The sequence below is a fragment of the Sturnira hondurensis genome, unplaced genomic scaffold (genome assembly GCF_014824575.4).
Source record: "Sturnira hondurensis isolate 20B ecotype Veracruz unplaced genomic scaffold, ASM1482457v3 Scaffold0024152, whole genome shotgun sequence".
Lineage (NCBI taxonomy): Eukaryota > Metazoa > Chordata > Mammalia > Chiroptera > Phyllostomidae > Sturnira > Sturnira hondurensis.
In genome coordinates, this window is record NW_028096783.1 from 4,197,920 (window position 1) to 4,216,529 (window position 18,610).

General features: G+C 42.7%; 1 long non-coding RNA gene across 1 annotated transcript in view; it reads right to left on the reverse strand.

Annotated features, from left to right (window-relative positions):
* LOC118981499 (uncharacterized) overlaps positions 1 to 18,610 on the reverse strand; it is a 325,802-nt gene that overhangs the window by 30,428 nt on the left and 276,764 nt on the right. Inside the window, exon 3 of the long non-coding RNA XR_005065352.1 lies at positions 15,314 to 15,317. This is a non-coding gene — a long non-coding RNA (uncharacterized LOC118981499). The remainder of the gene's footprint in view (positions 1 to 15,313; positions 15,318 to 18,610) is intronic.

Here is an 18,610-nt window from a genome sequence, read left to right on the forward strand (position 1 = left end):
CGAGTTTGTTCAAGGTCACATAACTAGTGTGGCAGACGTGGGATTGAAACCCAGGCATTTATGAATTCAAGCCTCTGCTCCGCCCACTTCGCCATGACCAGAGCCTGTGGTCCGATGTTTCTCAGAATGTGATGTGCATACCAGTTGCCTCCTTAGAATGCAGATCTTAAGTAAGTCTGAGGTTCCCTGAGAGTCTGCATTTCTTACAAGCTCCCAGGTGATGCTTATCTTGCTGGTCTATGCTTTGAATAGCAAAGAAATAAACTCTTAAGTATTAACTAGAGTTTAGGGTTATCCCGGGGTACTGAAGTTAAGCCTTTAAGAACTGAAATTTTAGTAATGAGAACAGAGTGTGCAGGATCGTGGCTATTTGTTCAAGGTGTTGAGGACTTACCATATGCATGGCATGGTGCTAAGGGCTGGAGTTACAAAGATGAACCGAGACCCTGGCAGGCACATGTTACCAACAACTCACTGCAGCGAGTGGGCCGGATGTGTTTGGAGGATGATAGGGAGACCCACACAAGAGAGGAAGGTGGAACATGTACTTGGCAATCGTAGAATAAGGGCAGATTATGGAGAACCTTAAAAGAGGAGGGTAACCTAGATCCAAGTCAATAGAGATCCACTGTAGCTTTAAAAACAAGCAATTAAAGTTTAAATCTGGATCAAAATAGAGAGACGGAAATCCAGGACACTACCCACGTGGCTGTTACAGAAAATGTAGGTAAGCTGATATGGACTTAGATTTTGGCAGAAAGTGTATAAATGAAAAACGGAGAAGAAATATAGGAGACACGGAGGAGACCCACATTTCAGGGAGCGCTAGACTTTAAAAGTGGGGAAGACCTGGGCTCTAAGAGACTTCTTCCGTTCTGTCGGACGGTGGTCCTCTCTGAGCCTTTGTCTCTTCATTGGTAAACTACCGATCATTCACTTCAGGGGACATTGTGAGGATTAAAGATAAGATAATGCAAGTGGATGCCCTTTGAAAACTCTCAAGCACTATATAAATTAAGGAGCTATTATTATTAAGTTTTTCATGCAGTACCTGATACATTATCACTGAATTAATTAAGGAATGAAAGAACGGAATTTGATGAATGCTTGGATGTGAAGAAAGAAGAAATAACCAAGGGTGATCTCAAAATGTTCAGAGTACTAGAAGAAGAAAATACGTGCCTTGCATATGATGGGACCAGAAGGAACAGGAAATCCTGAGGGGAACGTGATGTTAGATTTCATGACAGTTGCAGGAGATGTGACACTGCTGAGTCTGAGTCCCGTAAGCAGGACGTTTCTCTGACTCTCAAAAACATCACAGAGATTCCTGGTAGTTGCAGTGAAAAAAACTTCACTTAATTCTTCTCATCTCTGTTACCACCCATGTCTTTTTGATGCCCAGCAGGATGGCCTCATGTGAGGTTTTGCTAACCGTCAGTCTCCTTATCTATAAAATGGGCACATAAACGATAGCTACCTCAAAGAGAAGCCGTCAATTAACAACCCTTACTAAGCTGCCCCCTGTGTGTCTGGACCCCTCTCCCCTTTACCCTCATCACCATTGCTACTGTTATGGCAGCATTTAAACCAGAAAATGAAGAAGCCCAGAAACATGCGTCTGGGTGAAAACGCCGACACCATTAAGGTAAAAAGGCCCCATGAGGTCATGGATCCACATCTTCCATGTCTACAATATGCTTCTACTATTTTATAAATGAGGAAACTGAGGCCACAGAGGAAGCCAATGATCAGCATCCTTTCCTTGGGATGAGCTGCTATATTATATTATAATACTCGGGCCCTCCTAGGTCTCGCAGTGATGGGGGAGTACAAAAAAATCTTCAGGATGCCAAGGAAAAAACCTACTAAAAGCACTGATTTAGGTGAGCTCACTCCATGGTTCAGACCATTCTTCTCATCTAAGAAGTCTATTCCTTTCAGGCTAGACTATTAATTAAAATTCAGCAATGTTAATTTTACTGCCAACTTAGGAGATTCTTATTACATTTATTTTCCAGGTAATTGCTGCTTGTACAGGAGTTCATATAGCTGTCTTTTTCGATGGCGCAATAGATCAGAATTATAATAGTTAAATTCCTCACCTTTCATTCTGCTTCCCTCTAATTCTGGGCCCATTTATTTAAATTAAATTGTACCAAGAACTCTCTCTTTCTCTTCCTCCCTGCTCTTGCTTAGCTCTCTCATGTCCAACACCCCTGCACCACGATAGGATCCATAGAGGCAAGCAATATCAAAATACAATTTCTGTGTTGTCATCACAACTTTATCATACTGTTTCCCCTCAAAAGAAAAACCTGAAAGGGTCCATTACACATAGATGGAAATACGTATAAAGCATTTTTCTTGCCCCACACATTTTTATTCTAATTGATATGCCCAGTTTACAGACAAATAAACTGATACTCAGGTGAATGATTTCCCCACTGTCACACAGCTAGTCTACTTCTTATTTTTTTAATTGTAGCCAGGAAAAAAATTCCAGGAAAAATTATAATACATTCTGCTGCAAAAAAAAAAAAAAAAAAAAAAAGAACATGAAAGGTAATGTTATGTCTGGGAAAAGGGGCATTTAAGTGGGATTATGGAGGCATGGGACCTCTCAAGCCACCTCCAAAATCAGGGTGCTTGGGTCCTCCCCTGTGTCACTGGGCCCACCTCTTAGAGGGGGAATATTTTCTCCAGTTGTCTCTATAACACTGAATTCTATGATGGTGGCTATGGGCTGGATGAGGCCACCACTGAAGGCACCTCCCTGGAAACTTGCCCTATAGGCCCCAATCAGGAGCCATGAGGCCTCTAGGATGAAGCAGCTGGTGCCTGTGCCCGGGAAGTACCAACGGTGCAACCATGAGCTTCAGTGCGCACTGAGATGCAGGGACCTTCCGCTAAAAGTAACCGTTGACTATGGGCTGGGGGAAGAGATGGCAGACAGGGGAGGCATGCACCAATTTTAAAATCTCAGTGGCAGTTGCCATTTATTGAATCCTTGTTATGTGCATGATACTGAGCATTTTACATGCTTTCTCTCCTTTGTCCCAGCAACCTTGGAAATTGGGTGTTATTATTATAATTAGGCTCATTTCACAAGCGAAAAGGCTGAGGCTCATTAAGTTAAGTAACCAATGTGAGGTCGCTTGGCTAAAAAGAGTAAAACCAGGATTTAACCCTGGCTCACTCCAACACCATGGCTCCTGTGATCTGAATGGCTCCACCAGCTGCTCACCTGGAAGTTTTGCTGGTCTGAATCCTTTCGGTCCAACAAAGTTCAATGAGGTGAGACAGAAAAAGGAAGTTCTATGTCTAAAGCAGTGGCCACCACACCAGAAAGCTCATCCTCATGGGAGGTATAAGTTTACCCACAGAGACCGCGAAGAAAATGTTAGCTTGTCTACTTATAATTAATGTCAACTTTGAAATTATGTATGTATGTACATATGAGTTTTATAATGTGAGCAATGTATTGCTACAATAAAATGTATAATTTATACATAAATATATGAAAATACATAGAGTTTCTCTCAAATTTATTTTAAAGAGAGGATGAAAATTCTTTGTGTTGAGTTATATAGAATTTTAGGAACTTAGAACTGGGAAGAAAATTTAAAGTAATTTTAATCCAACTTCCTGCTACCACTCTCTCTGGCTAGGATTTTTAGGATTAACCGCCAGCCTTAAGTTCTCTGAGTTTACAGTTTTCCAGGTGGTTTTCTCTGCCGTTATTACCTGACAATGGAGATATTAACCACTTTTTTCCCTGACTCAGATCTACATACCCCAGCTCTAGGCCCAGTGAGATGCTGTGCACCCAGCTGCCTGGAGACAGTAGAGACAGACTTTCATCAGAATGGGGCCCTGGGACGGCCAACATGGTGGCTTGGCATACGTACTGAGGGAACCAGCTCAGAGTAATCGGGAGACGTCAGAGACCCGTGTACACCCTGAACACAGAAGCCTCTGCAGTGGGGCAAGCTCCGCAGTCCAAGGCTGCTGGACAAATGAATGAACTTGGAGGCTGCTGCTCTCTTCTGACCTCAGTGCCTACCCATTGGGTTCTGTCTTGCGCTTATGAATTGTGCAAGTCTTCCACCAGCAGAGCCTCACTGACTGCTCTGGAAGAGAACTGTCAGGGTCCTGACAGAGAGCTGATGGAGCTACAGAACGATGTGAGTGAGGGACTTGGCACTGATGTGAAGGGTGGGGAGGCAGTCACCAGAACCCCATTTGGCCAGAGCTGTGACTGACAGGGAGGTGACAGGTGTTCTTAGAGACCTAGGCTGTTCCAGAGAAATCACTCAGTGCCAGCTGGCTCCTGCATGAACAGGCTGACCTCTGTTACTTAGTAGGGTGCATGCTCCTCTAAGTCTAGTTCCTAATGATTCACACCTGGTGGGTGTTTAGTCACCATTGAGGTCTGGACTAAAGACAGCTGCCAAATGTCCTAGACCAGCCATTGGTTCCTTCATTCAGCAGTAGCACTCATTGGAATCACTGTTGACACAAGTCTCTGTTAGCACCCGTGTTGCCACTCTATGTCAAGGGGCCATTTCAGGTAGAAGAAACAGACCATTGAGACAGGGCATCCGAGTGGAAATTCTGCTTTGCCAACTACTGAATAGGCAACATTTGGAAGCTGCCAAACCTTTCCCGGGCTCCCTTTCCTATGATACAATGATACAAAAGAGGCTATCGTTACATCTCTTAAGGGGGTGTTGTGCAGGTGGACGAGATGAGCGCTGCAGGTGCTGCCTCTTACCAGGACTGCATTTCCGCAGCACTTTGCCCGTGGGCCTGTTTTGTGGCTGGATGCTGCTTTGCTGTTCCCAAGTGCTGGGGGGAGGAGCCATAGAGCCGAGGCCTGCGGAGCTCACAGGAGCTACTGGTATATAAATATCTTAGCCTGCTGCCTTTTGGGTTTAAAAAGGCTGAGGTGCAAATTCCCAACTGAGCCCAGCACTTCCCAGGGGGCTAAGCTCTGGGCACTCTTGCTGCTAACTTCCTGATGGTGCCACATACTGGCTGCCTTTCTTTTTCTGTCTCTGTCCCCACTGCCCTAATAATGTATCTTGCAATCACCTCCCAAATTACGTACTTGTACTTGAATTCTTTGGGTTTACTTTTGAGAAGAAATCAACTAATACTGTATTTGTATTCCTCTAAATACAGTGTTTGATACAGAGCAGAGAATAAAAGGAAGCTGGCAGCTATCACAAAGAAGCCTTGTATAAGTGGTAGTAGACCATATTCCTTAACCTTCTGCAGTTCATCTGACACCCTCCTCCTCACCACGCCGGAGTCAAGGGATCCTTTCTCCTATTCGAGTTTCTTTAATGGCCTGGGTAGGTGCTGCTATACGAGTATGGAGCCAGGCTACATCAATTAGCCAGCAAGGACTTATCAGTTGTTTATAGTGTGCCAAACACTGTGCTAACCTCTGCAGAAGACAGTAACAGCGACAGACATGGTCCCTGACCTTAAACTGGTGAGATAGGACATACAAAATAAGGAGCAATACTCTCTAATCCATGTTGCTTTAACAGGCATGGTTCTTCCCAACACTTGGCCTGTGTGCTCCTGTGCCCCCAACAAAGTGCTGATGGACAGCTCACGGCTGTCTGTCACCGAGAAATGCCCTTGGTCAAACATTTCTCTGGGCAGTTACTTGCATCATTAGCTCTCTTCCAGACTGGACCTCAATGGCTGAGTAGGCTGGGGATAAAAAAGCTCAGCCCCTTTCCTCCAAATGGAACTGAGCTGCAGTGTGACTCACGCTCCAGAGCTTCCTGCTGGTATCAGTCTGAAGTCAGTCTCCAGCTGAGAACACCTCTTTGCTTAGCTTTTTCCCACTGCCCTGTCCTGCTTTCATTCCTCCTCCCGAGAGCTGTTCCCCAGTGAAGCACATGGCCTCATGCCAGGCTTCTAGGAGGCCTGACATCAGACACTGCACATCAGAATCATCTGTGCAACCCTACCAAAATGCCTATACCTGGCCCGAAATACCTGATCTACTGAATCAGAATCGGTAGGCTTTCCTGGGTGGGGTCCAGACAACTGCATGTTTTAAAGCCTAATATGTATTCCTAATGCATCCTTTATCTCTCAACTTCTTATGTTGATCATTTCAAACCTACAGAAATAAGAAAAAAGTAATAATTTCCTACACATTCTTCAACTACATGCAACAATTATTAACAATTAGCCATCTCCCCCATTCACACTCTCCCTCTTTCTCGCACCACATCAAAAATGATGTGCAAGTAAATTGTAGACACCATTACATTTCATTCTTAAATATTTCAAACATATTCCTTCCAAAAAGAAAAGCACTCTATACAACCCATAAGAAAATTAATATCAATTTATTGATATCACCAGAGTATATAGTATATATTTAAGTGTACCCTCTATTTTTAAGGGCTGATATTTTTCTTAACTGTAGTTACAATAGAAGTTCAGAAAGAAAAATACCTATATGATTTGAAAAGCAAGGAATAGCCTTCAGGGAGGAAATAGGATTTGAATTGGACTGTGAAGGACTAATGTTTAAAAAGGGGAGAAAGGGGAAAGGTTCAAGTAGTTGGAAGTAACTATTGTATGCAAAGGCACAAAATGGGAACCAAAATAGCTTTTTGTGAGAAGTGGAAACTGGGATAGAGGCTGCCTTGTGGGAAGAGTGAGGTTGGACAGGTTCCCTGGAATCAGAATGCAGACAGGGGTGCAGTGTAAGCCATCAAAGGACCAGTGACCACACACCAATAAAATTCAAATGTGCCTGCTCTTGTGAAAGAAAGTCACATCAGATCTTGGGAACATATTCAGGTGGAAACTAGGAAGAACAATGTTTACAGTTTTGGAGTCAGGTGAGGCTGGGAAATTAATCAGAGATTGAATTTTGTTCATTCACATACTCATTCCACAAACGTTTTCAGAGTATGTGTTACTTCCGGGTACCACACTAAGCACAGGAAATAGAAGTCTTCATAAAGACAAAAAAGGTCCCTTCTTTCCTGGAACTCAGTGCAAATAAGTAAGTAAACAAAAAAAGATCAGATTGATGGTGATAATGGTTAAAGTGAAAAATAAAAGAAATAGATTGAATAGTGATTGAGGCCTACTTTAAATTAAGTGTTATGGAAGAGCAATATTTTAAGCAATGTTGGGCTAAAGCTGGCTTCCCATTCAGAAGAATAGAGAGTTAAGATTTCCACAACTTTGCAAGCACTTTGACATTGCATCGATAGCTTTAAGTACACTGTGGCAGAATACTTACATCAATTAGCAAATGGCTGCAAATCACGGCTCTTTTTTTTTTTTCCAGAGAGCTGGTTGTTACTTACCAGCACTGCATTTAATCTAAAGACTAAATGGCAGAGAGATGGCAATATGAGGGTCCAGGAGAGAACAGGCAAAATCCCCACAAGGTAGAATAGGGGAACACAAAGGAGGCCGGCGTTTGGTAACGGGGGAACAGGGGCCTAGGGTGAGCATGGAGATCAGCAGATGCCAAGCCACTAGGGGCCCATACACCTGACTGATACTGGGGTTTTTATATTAAATGTGATGGGAGTCATCAGTGGATCTTAAGCCTAAGGAGAATATAATTTGAATTATGTTTTTAAAAGATCACCTTGGTTGTTAAAGAATAGACTTGGGGAAGGGCAGAGTAACAGTAAAGAATTCAGCTAAGAGTTTAGTGCTTATGAAGCAATTTATGCACAAGGTTATTCACTGCAGCCTTGTGTAATGGCAAAATATTGAAAATGGCCTAAAATGTCTATCAGTATCAAAGAAAGTGAGTTTGTAAGAGTCTACCCGTATCATGGGACTGTTCCACAGTTGTTAAAAAGACACTCTACTTACAGTTAACAAAATGTCCTTAAAATGTATTAGTAAACGGAAAAAAGTTGGTACAAATGAGTTATAAATGTTGCAGTATTGGGGTGCAAAAATCACACTTGTTTGTATTTGCATGTGTATACATTGCAAAATATTTAAAAGAGATATAAGAAAGTAAGAGATCAAAAACAAACAAAAAGAGGCAATGGATTTGGTTCGGTCTAGAAGTTGTTCAGTTTTGTTTGCCATTTGGTATTTGTTGTAGGAGAGTAGGTGTGGTGGAGTGGTGTGAAGTCCATCTTTTACTCTGTGTTCTTCTGTGCTGTATTAAATCATGAGAAACTGTCCTTGTGTGCCCTATTTTTAAATTAGGTAGGTAAGGGATTGATAGATGAGAGAGCAAGAGAGAGGTTCTTGCAGAAGTGCCCTGAAAGTTCACTGGGATTGAGACCAGAGAGGCAGCAGTAGAGACAAAAAGAAGGTTCGTTTGGGATACATTTTGTGATAGCGTTGGTAGGACCTGCTGTTACAGTTTCTATTCAGCATGATGCAGTTATGAAAAAGAGGAAGCAAGGAGACATCGTCACTTAAGTAATTAAATATAGTTGTTTGGGCAACTAAATCAATGGTGTTACCATCTAGTAAAATAATAAAAGCTGGGAAAGAACTGGGTTTGGTGGGGAAAATCAAAATGCTGGGAAATCTTTGAGCGCCTTTACAGCCTCAATTAGGTATGTCAGTTAGGAACTGAGGGAGACAAATCTAGAGTTCAGAAGAGAGGTTAGGGCTTTGAGCTATAAAGCCAAAGGTTATTCCAACTGACAGAAGGGAGAGGAACAGATTTTAAAAAGACATCCTGGCAAACTTCAAGGCTCTTTTTTTTCCCTGAGTCCTGGAATGTTACAGTGCATGGGCACTAGGTCGGTCAAACAGAATGTCAAGGAGAAATAAGTGCACCAAGAAAGCCTGAACAAGCTGCCTCACGTTTCAATGCTCTCGTGCTTACCTTTCATGTATTCCTCAACCCACACGAGCCCACAACCACTATCTAGGAAGGTAGGAGGCAAGGCTGCCAGAGAAGCATGCTCAGCCAGGGGCTGATAGCATCTCCCCACTCACCCACCCACCACCCAGGAGGAGGACTGAGGGTGGTTTCCAAAGGCGCCCATCTTCCCACTCCCTCAGGGCCAGGGTGCGGAGACACTAAGTTCAAACAGGGACAAAACTGAAGTGATTCTATTTCTCCCCTCAAACTAGCTAATCCAGCTTTTTAAAAAATAACTCAGAGAGACATAGAACTCAATGATTGAAGAAGGCAATAAACTGACCTGGTCATATATACGATTGAGAATAAAAGACTAAGTGACAAAAAAAAAACAAGATAAATGGAAACATGATCAAAACAAAGACTTTCCTGAGCTCTCATGATTGGGATTCTCCGCCCAGGATCCAGGCTCAGAACCCAGCAGGGTTGGAAGTATACTCCACAGTGGGGAACGGAGCAGTCTCTGGAGGTCAGCGGGAGGAGCATGAAAACCCAGGCTCTGAACACACCGCACACGCTCCTCTTCAGAAGATGGGCCCCGGGAGCTTCTGGCAAGTGTCGAGCTGTTAGCCTCACATCCTCGCTTGATTCTAAAAATGGATAATTAAATTCTATCGCTCTAATGAAATTCCCCCTGTCGTTTACACTGCAGAGAGTGCACAGGGAGGCTTCTGGGAGCCTAGGGAGGGGGCGGGGAGCGACCTAACACAGCACAGAACAAAATAGAGCTGAGCCGTGAACTGAAGAGGGCGAGCCCTCCGGGTCCCTGGGTGGAAGATTCAGGACAGAAACTGGACAAAATTAGATCAAAATGTCTCATGTCCACCTCCATCCCCACTGAACAAAACCCGGATAATGGCCAAATGTGCCCTGAGTGGGGTGTTAGGAACATCTGGAACTTTGTCACCCTGGAGAAACATATGCTTAAGTCCATAGGCTAACAGCTCTGTTCCCCACACAGAAATCTTCCAGAAAAGAGGATGTGACTCTAAAAACACGTACATTGTTCGAATACTCACTGCTGCTGGTACTGGGTCCCTGACTGACGAGGAAGGAAGATGGCATGAAACTTATGCAAAATTGTAAGTACACATATTTACTAATACACATTTGTGGTTCTTGTGAAACACCAAAAGCTTGGCGCACTGCAGATTCTTACAGAAAAAGGCAGAAAATGTGAACTCACATGCCCTCTCCAGGCGTGAGGAGCTCACCCAGGCCCTCAGGATTACCATGATGCTCTTACATTGCTCTGCCTGTTCAGCAGGACAGCTCAGGCCCAAGAAAGTCTGGCCTTCTCATCTGTGTTAAGTTCTTACTCTTTCTCTAACAACAGGAACTTACCAGTGACCCTCGAAGAGAGTTCATAGAAGAACTTGGAGATCCACAGAGTTACCAAAAACTGTACATTAATATTATACAACTAAGACAGGAGCAAGGAGCAGGTGGGGGAGGAATGAATAAGGAAGCCATTGTGACAGTGAAGTGTGTTATTACCTAGTTATTCATGCACTCTGGGCTTTTCAGTTGATGAACTTTTCACACCAGAAGTGGGAAAATTAATCGACTTTTCCTCCCAGTATGTCTTCTTCTCTGCTGTCTCACCTAATTATTTTGCACTCAATATGGACTGAGACATTGTTCTCATTTCAACTTTCTCTACAAAGCTCAGGTGCCCTCATCTGACTCTGAAACACATTTCTCACCTCACCCAGCACTGCATGCCTTTGGTTCCCGCAGCAGTTTCTCAAGGAGACAAAATGGGGGGTGGGCGGGGGTGCTGCTTGGCTTCTTTCTTGATGTTGGTGCACTATCAGAGCCTCTCCTGCTTGACCACACCCATAAAACTCCGTTTTCCTCACTACACTCAACACCCCGTTCTCTCCTGCCCTGGTCACTAGAGGAAAACTGAAGTGTCCAAAGGTGTTGGGGACAACTATTCTAAGACCTTGTGAAGGACCTAAAATTTTTCTAACTGTGCCTGTAAAGCAATGACCTCCCTGCAAAAAGTATCACGGATGTTTCTAACTCTGTTTACATGATTAACAAAAGCCAGAGGTGAGGAGGGGCTTTTTAGATGCATTCGATTTCTCAATAATTCATGACATATTGACTAAACTTCTGGGAGGCTGATAAACTTTGTAATTATTACCTAGGGTTTTCACATTAGGTGGATAAACACTCTTCTCTGAGTAATCCATTTACATGCCTTCAGAATCATCCTGGGAACCTAAGACCTTTGTGCACTAAGCTATCTAAGGCCCTGGACATCAGCTCTCAGGTCTAACAAGCATTCGTTTTCAGGCTGTATTGACATCACTCCTATGTGACAAACTTACAAAGAATGAGACACAGCCTAGCATGTGAAATATAAGATGATTCTATGTCTTAAGTACTTAAAGCCTATTACCAAAATAGGTGTGCGGTGTTGCCGTTATAAATATCATGCTTAACACCTTTTGATTCTTTTTACTCTGAAGTGTTCAACCTATTATGGAACAAAGAAAGGCTGCCTTTTAAATCTCCCTTCGCGTCCTCGGAGATGGATGCGCCCCCTCTGAAGCTCAGCCTCACATAAAAGCCCAGCAGTGCCCGGCTGTAAATCTGTTTTACATCAGCTTTTATGTGAACCAGGCCTGAGCTGGGTTTCATTAGCTTCTTCTTCTTTTTTTTTTTACTTAAGGAAAATGTGGTCTCCAACGAACTCAGATCATTTGCTTTGTAAATAACACAAACTCGCTTTCTTTTAGAGAAAACCTCTTGTGCCACTTGGCACCCATGGTCTGTGCTCTAGCATGATGTTGTGAGCCACCTGCTTATGGAGGTGGGTCCTTGAATCACTTTCCAGATACTGTGACCGCCCCCCAACCACAGTCAGGACATCTGGGGTCACACCACCCTGCTCTGGTGGGACCATCACGGGTACTAACTCTGAAGGAGCCAGTCCCAAAAATGCCATGTTGAGACCAGGGGGAATCGTTACACATCGGCATCTTGAGTCCACTATGTAGTCCTCAAAGAAACATTCTAAAAGAGTTTGAGTTTTATTTCAAAGTTGCTGGTAGAAGGCCCTGGCTGGTGTAGCTCAGTGGATTGAGTGTGGGCCTGCGAACCAGATGATCGCGGTTCGATTCCCAGTCAGGGCACATGCTTGGGTTGCAGGCCACTTTCCGGCAGGAGTCAGTTCCCTGCAGGGGGTGCGCGAGAAGCAACCATACATTGATGTTTCTTTCCTCTCTCCTTCCCTTCCCCTCCAAAAAGATAAATAAATAAAATATTTAAAAAAAAAAAGTTGCTGGTAGAAGTTGTGGTTCTCTGCTATGATCCCATTTGTACTTCTCGAGCTATGTCTATTCAGATACAGCCTTTCATCCACACGTAAAAAGGTCTGAATTATACTTTAAGCAACACACATTTAATTAAAATTAAGGATGGAATCATGTAAAGAATAATGGAATAAGAGAAGATTTAGGTTTATTGGCTATGCGATTTGGGCAGGTTAATTTTTCAGAGATGCTGCTCCCTAATTGTTAACATGAGAAACTATTATCAGATTATCTAAGCAGTTTATCTGATTCTGTTTGGTTCTCTGAGACTATGACTCACTGATCAGTGTGTCTCGCACAGAGAATACAAACCACTAGTCCTTGACTGAGTTTTATCTAACTGAGGGTAACATCATTTGGATTCCTGGCAATTGAATCCAGAAAATGTTTTCTTTCTCAAATAACTGTCCTACCCAGAACCTGAATTCAGAAGACTAAAAGATAAATTGGAGCCGAGGACCTTTTATCTTAGCAATAATTTAACATCTTAAAGTACTCTGCTAGGGTGAAAATGGTAGACTAGAAGCACACACATGTACCTCTGATTCCTTCTAAGAAACAATAGAAAGGAATAAAATAACATGCAAAATCTGTGAGAAGAGAAGCTTGGATATGTGGGTGTTGCTTAGAAATAGACATTTTAATGCATTTCTTGTAGACACAAAGAAATAACTCTAAAAGGGGCTATCAGGAGGTGGGATCCAGCTTGCCCCATGGAACCCAACTAGGTTCTGGGCTGCGGGTGAGCAGGCATAGCAGAGGGAAGAAATAAAGCTCAAATGAAAAGGAAGGGGGAAGAATGTCTTCTAAAGAACACGAACAAATTGTGGAAAGTTAAGGCTTTTAGTTAAGCATGTCGGTACTCTTTGTGTATGGTTCTGCCTCATACTACTCAAAGTCCAAGGTCAGAATTCTCAATAATTCCTTCTTAAATATTAATATACAAATAAGGATTGCTGGAAATATGAGAACCAGAAGCAGGAAAAAGAAAAGCTCAGATAAACAAACACAATAAAGAACCAGGGGAAAAAGATATAATTTTGAAAACAAAAAATAACTTTCTTCATCACCATCATTATCAACATCATCTACATCATCTGAGAGAGAAGAAAACTCTACTTTCTCCATTATGAAAAAGAGAATAATTGCAGCATGAAATGAGCTCATAAATACTAAAACTACAACTGACAAAGTTTAAGTGCTATAACTGGAAATCACAGTTAAGAAAATTTCTTAGATATAATGCAAACATTCAAAGACAGTGAAATTATGAGGAAAAACAATAATCTAACAGGAGTGTTTCAAAAGATCTAACATCCATCAACTAATGAAAGCTCCAGAAAGAGAAAATACAGTGAATAAAAGAAAATAATTTTCACTTCCAGAGCTAAAGAACATGTGTTTTTAATTTGAAAGATAAAATCCTACATGTAGACCTATGTCATTGATAAAGTGGTTATAAAAGCTTCTAATGGACCAAAAAAACAATAGGAAAAACAAAAATCAAATGAATAAAAACACCCAAACTAGATTCTAAATAGAAGATTTTAAAAGCTTCCAGAGGGGCAAAAATAAACTACCTACAATTATATGAAAGACACGCAGTCCACTGGATTTCCAAATAGCCACGGGGATGCAAGAAAATGGTGCAGCCATGCTTCCAATGTTCAAAGGGAATGTAACTTTAATCCAGGTGACAATAAGTCACCTATAAGGGTAGAATAACTTCACTTTTAAAATGTAAGGGCTGACAAATTTACTTCTAAGCCATTGTTTCTGAGGAAATTATTTTGGAATGTGCTCCATAACCCCAGAAGAGGAAATATGTGAGCCGAGAAACAGAGGATTCCATGTAAGAGAGCAGAGGAGGACCCCCCATGACAGCTGCTGGGTGTGAAGCCTGAAGTCAGTCACCCACAGGGAGGGGTGGGCGGAGCTCCAGAGTGGAGGCGAGCAGGAAAACTTGGGGACTTCTGAGGATAGAAGGTGGAATTGAGAGTTTGAAAAATAATGAAAGGCATGACACAGGCCATTGTCCAAGAGAAAGGTCATTAATTTTTCATGAAAAAAATACTGTAGGAGAGATTCATATTCTGTAGAAGAAACTATGTAAAATGAGGCATGCTTTTAAGCAAATGGCAAGGTGTGAGAAAAGAGAATCTATTTGACTTGGAATCTAGGAATGGTCTCCTAGAGGGTGCTCCCGTAGAGAAAGAAATGTAAACCCAGCCCTCCCCTTTGCCAGAGATTGAAGAATATTTTTCATGGTCACAAGAACATATATGCTATTTACTAGTTTACAACTTCTAGAGAAAACTTGTAGACAGAAAACAGAAGCCCTGTTTGTGCCGCAGACCAGAACGTAAATGATGTATCAGCCTTCTCAATGTGAGGAAAGGGGCCTGAGACTGCAGGGGAAGGAAAGGAAGAATGACCAGTTTGACCCGTGACACCCTCATCTTCACCAGAGCATTCGCAGAAGATGCTGTCGAAAGTTGATGCTGTCAAAATAAGGATTTAAATATATTTAAATATATATATGTTAAATGTAACCAATAGAGTAATTTTAACACTATACTAAAAATTTCAAATATTGAGAGAAGACCTTGTGTCAGAGGGGAGCATTCATAACTTAAATTCTCACCATTCATAATATTGAATTAATATATTGATATAGACTAAAATTTAAAAATCAAGACATCAAGTTTTCAGTTGATTTCCTAGGTTATTATTAGGTCTTAGATGAAAACATGGCCTCAACCTCGGCTCCACATCACAGTTACATTGGGAGCTTCAGAAAAGGGAGATGCCTGGGTCCCATCCCAAGGACTCAGCTGTCATTCCCTTGTCGGGAGGCTGGAGCTCTGAGATTTTGTCAAATCCTCAGGCGATGGAGTGTCCAGGCTGAGAGCCAGCAGCCTGAAAGGGCTGAGGTCAGATCGAGAATAGGTCATAGGAGCCGGACAAGGGATGTTTTGTTTGCACCATCAGCTGCTCTGGACTCGTCAGTTTGTTACCATACACATGCATTATCTTGATAGAAATTTAATTGACAACATTAAACATCGATTTAATAAAAGGGAACATCACTGAGGTACAGAGCCCAGGAGCACAGGTCATGGGGGTCAGAGAACACTGTAGCCCCCTGGGCCTTGGGGCAGAAGGGTCTGCAAGCATCCTCTCACCTTTCCTTCCTTCTGTTCCAGATGGGACGCGGGGCACAGTGTGAGCAATTGGCTGCCTTGGACTGTGAAACTAGTCAGAAGCAGGGACAGGACTCATAGGTGCCAGCGCACTTCTCTCTCCTGTGTATCTCCCCTGTTGAACCGTCCCCCTCTCACTCTTTCTTCCTCTCCCAGTTCCATTTTTATCCTTCTCCTGCACGCACGCCCTTTACACCCATTCTTCTCCCCTCCTCTACCTTTCCTAGACTCCCTTCACTTAACCTTACAGTAAAGAAAACAGAACATACCTCCCAAGGAACACATTCACTCTGACTTCATTGAAATGTGCTTTCTCGTCATTAAAATGGATATGCATAATCTGCTTTAGGCCACTTTCTCTTCCGAAATAAACTAAATCATCTTGCATTTTATTTCTGCTTGGTATTCCGTTTCCTCTTTCTGGGGTCTGGCCAGCCTCCAGGGGAGACGGCTTTTCTCATCTTGGTGGCAAAGAGACCTCACTTCAGAGAAGAAATCTGAGCTGAGCGGGCGACTTACCCGATGCGATACATACTATAACGGAGCTGAGTTTACTTTTTGCATGACTGGTTCTTCTTTTTGTTTCTTCTTTTCACTTACATCAATGTGAAGGACACTTATATCTCCATCCATCTCCCCACAGCCGAGGAGAAATTATGACAGGGCCCAAACCAAAGGTAAGAGATTTAATTTACATGCCCCACGAGATTCTAATTAACAGCAGCCATTGGGACTCACCCCACCTGCCACTTCTGAGGCTCCTAAACATGCAGCCATGTTGTCCCATAAAGCGGAGTGCGTTGACACTGGAAATAAAATACCTGTATTGATGCTCAGATAATGCTTTATATGCATTCTTGAGCCATAACCTGTGCTTAAACTCCGGCTTTTTAGTATAATTTAGCCTTGGAACTTAACATTTTTACTGCCTTTTTCTCAAAATAATCAATATTGATTTTACTGTGTCTGTTATTATCCTGACATTCAGATTTATTTTCTTGCTTTGCTTTGCATGAGATTGTGGTTTATAGAATTAACATTTATTCTGTTCTTTCGGGAATTTGTGGGATAAGTCTCTTGCCCCATTGGCAAATCATTCTGCTTATACTGTATTGAAAAATAATAATTGACTTCTCACCCTCATCAAGTTTGAATGGCTTTATTGTTTTTATGTTTGCTGATGCATCGTGGTAACGTCTTACAGGCACAACTCAGTAACCTGAATGCACTTAATTGAGGGCCCCGCTCCCAGCTTTCCCAGGACCCTGTTTGCTTTGAACAGTACCAAGTGTACTGATGCTCCACGTCTCAGATCCAATTTTTGCCACTGCCTTTTGTATGTATCTTAATTGATACAAGGAACCCAACTTAGGCCCAGATGTAAAATATCTTGAGTAGTGGTCACAGGGAATAACCAGAGCAATGATAGCACCAAGAAAATGAATCTTTATATTCATATATTCAGTATGATTTATGCACTGGAATACTTCACAAGGAGGCTGAACTTTAGAGGAAGCTGCAAGATGTATTAGAGAGAGCGTGAAATCAAAAGTCAACGAGCCTAGGACCTACTCTTCAGTAGCTGTGTGGCCCTAAACAAATTACCTGGCTTCTCTGAGCCTCTGAGTCTTGTTTTAATAAGAACAATAACACAGGAATATGCCTATTGTTTGGTCTGTGTATTAAATAAATAACATCATACATAGTGGTTCATAAATGTAAGTAACATATAAATATGTGTTAATACAAAGTCAAAATATAGGAGTTTATGCAACATAGTTGTGAGAAGATCCACCTATTTGTTTTCTCCTAAAGTTATTCACTCCACCATATCTATTTGGCACCTGCTCTGTGTCAGGCTGTGTGCTGGGTGTTAACATTCCAAGAGGGGTCAAACACCCTTCTCTTCATGGATCTTATAGAAAATTGGAAACACAGGCATTGGTCCAACCATCCCATAAACAGAAAACAACAGCTATGATGAGGTCTGGGAACAGGTGTGAGGAGCAGAACCCTGGGAGGAGGCATTTAAGCAGAGAACTGAAGAAAGAGGAGAAGGTAGCTTATTGCTAAGATGGCAGGAAAAGCATTCTAAGCCAAAGGAATAGCATATGCACCAGCCCCATGGCTAGAAGGAGCTCAGGGTGCCCAGGGAACTGAAGAGTCAATGTCCCTGCCAAGGGTAAGGCACATGGGACAGTGGGCACAACAACAGGAAGCCAGCAACAATACAAATAAGGCCAAAACAGCAAGGTCAGATGGCAACATATGTTCTGAGTGATGAGTTTATTGACTGCTTGCATTTTCTCCTTTACAATTTTTTTGCAGTAAAGGAAAAGACTAATGAATAGCCAACCAGGAGGTAAGAGTGGAAATGAGAAAACATGTGCCAGGGTAGAGGCCAGTGAAACTGAGAACAGAACGCTCAGAGGACGGCCAGGGAGAAGTCAGAACTGCGGCCACACCAGCAGGGCATGTGCTGTGTTCTTCACAACCATGTCAGCACATGTCATGAGCAAGCATGGGACGTGCAGGCACTCGGTCTGTCTGGAGTCACAGGTGGACAGATGCATCATGTTTATGGGCAGGGAAGCAAAACAAAGAGAAACTAAAGCATGTATGGTGCAGAGAAGACAGCAGTGGGCTGGGCTCCAGGCTACTCCATGGGATCTGCAGTATTTCCTACAATTAACTGATTCTGCCTCTACTACTCTCAACTCCAAAGAAATCTTGAGCATCGGCAGATAGGTTTTTTGTCTCAAGGGATCCTGCAGTTCCATCCCAATGCTGATTTTGCCAAGTTCACTGCTGCTCCCACCTGCTGTCTTTCCACAGTTGTGCGAGTAGCTGTTAGAGGCCTGGGCATCCCAGGACTTCCTCCAGCTGCGGGGGACCTGGGTTCTGGAGCAGTCTTGGGTGGCGACTGTGGGAAGCCATCAGAGCGCAGGAACATGCTGCTGCAGTCGACCTGCCAGGAGACAGCGCATCTGACCCTGACACTCAATTAGCAGAACAGACGGTGTATAACGTATGCTTGACACTGATATGATTTAACGTTAATAACTGGTTTTCAAATATTTATTACAATGGCTGTTTTAATAAATATTTCATGAATACTATTTTTTCCGAAAACCCTCTGTTGTCAGCTTTGCTGCCTTAATTTGCCTTAATGAGGATTT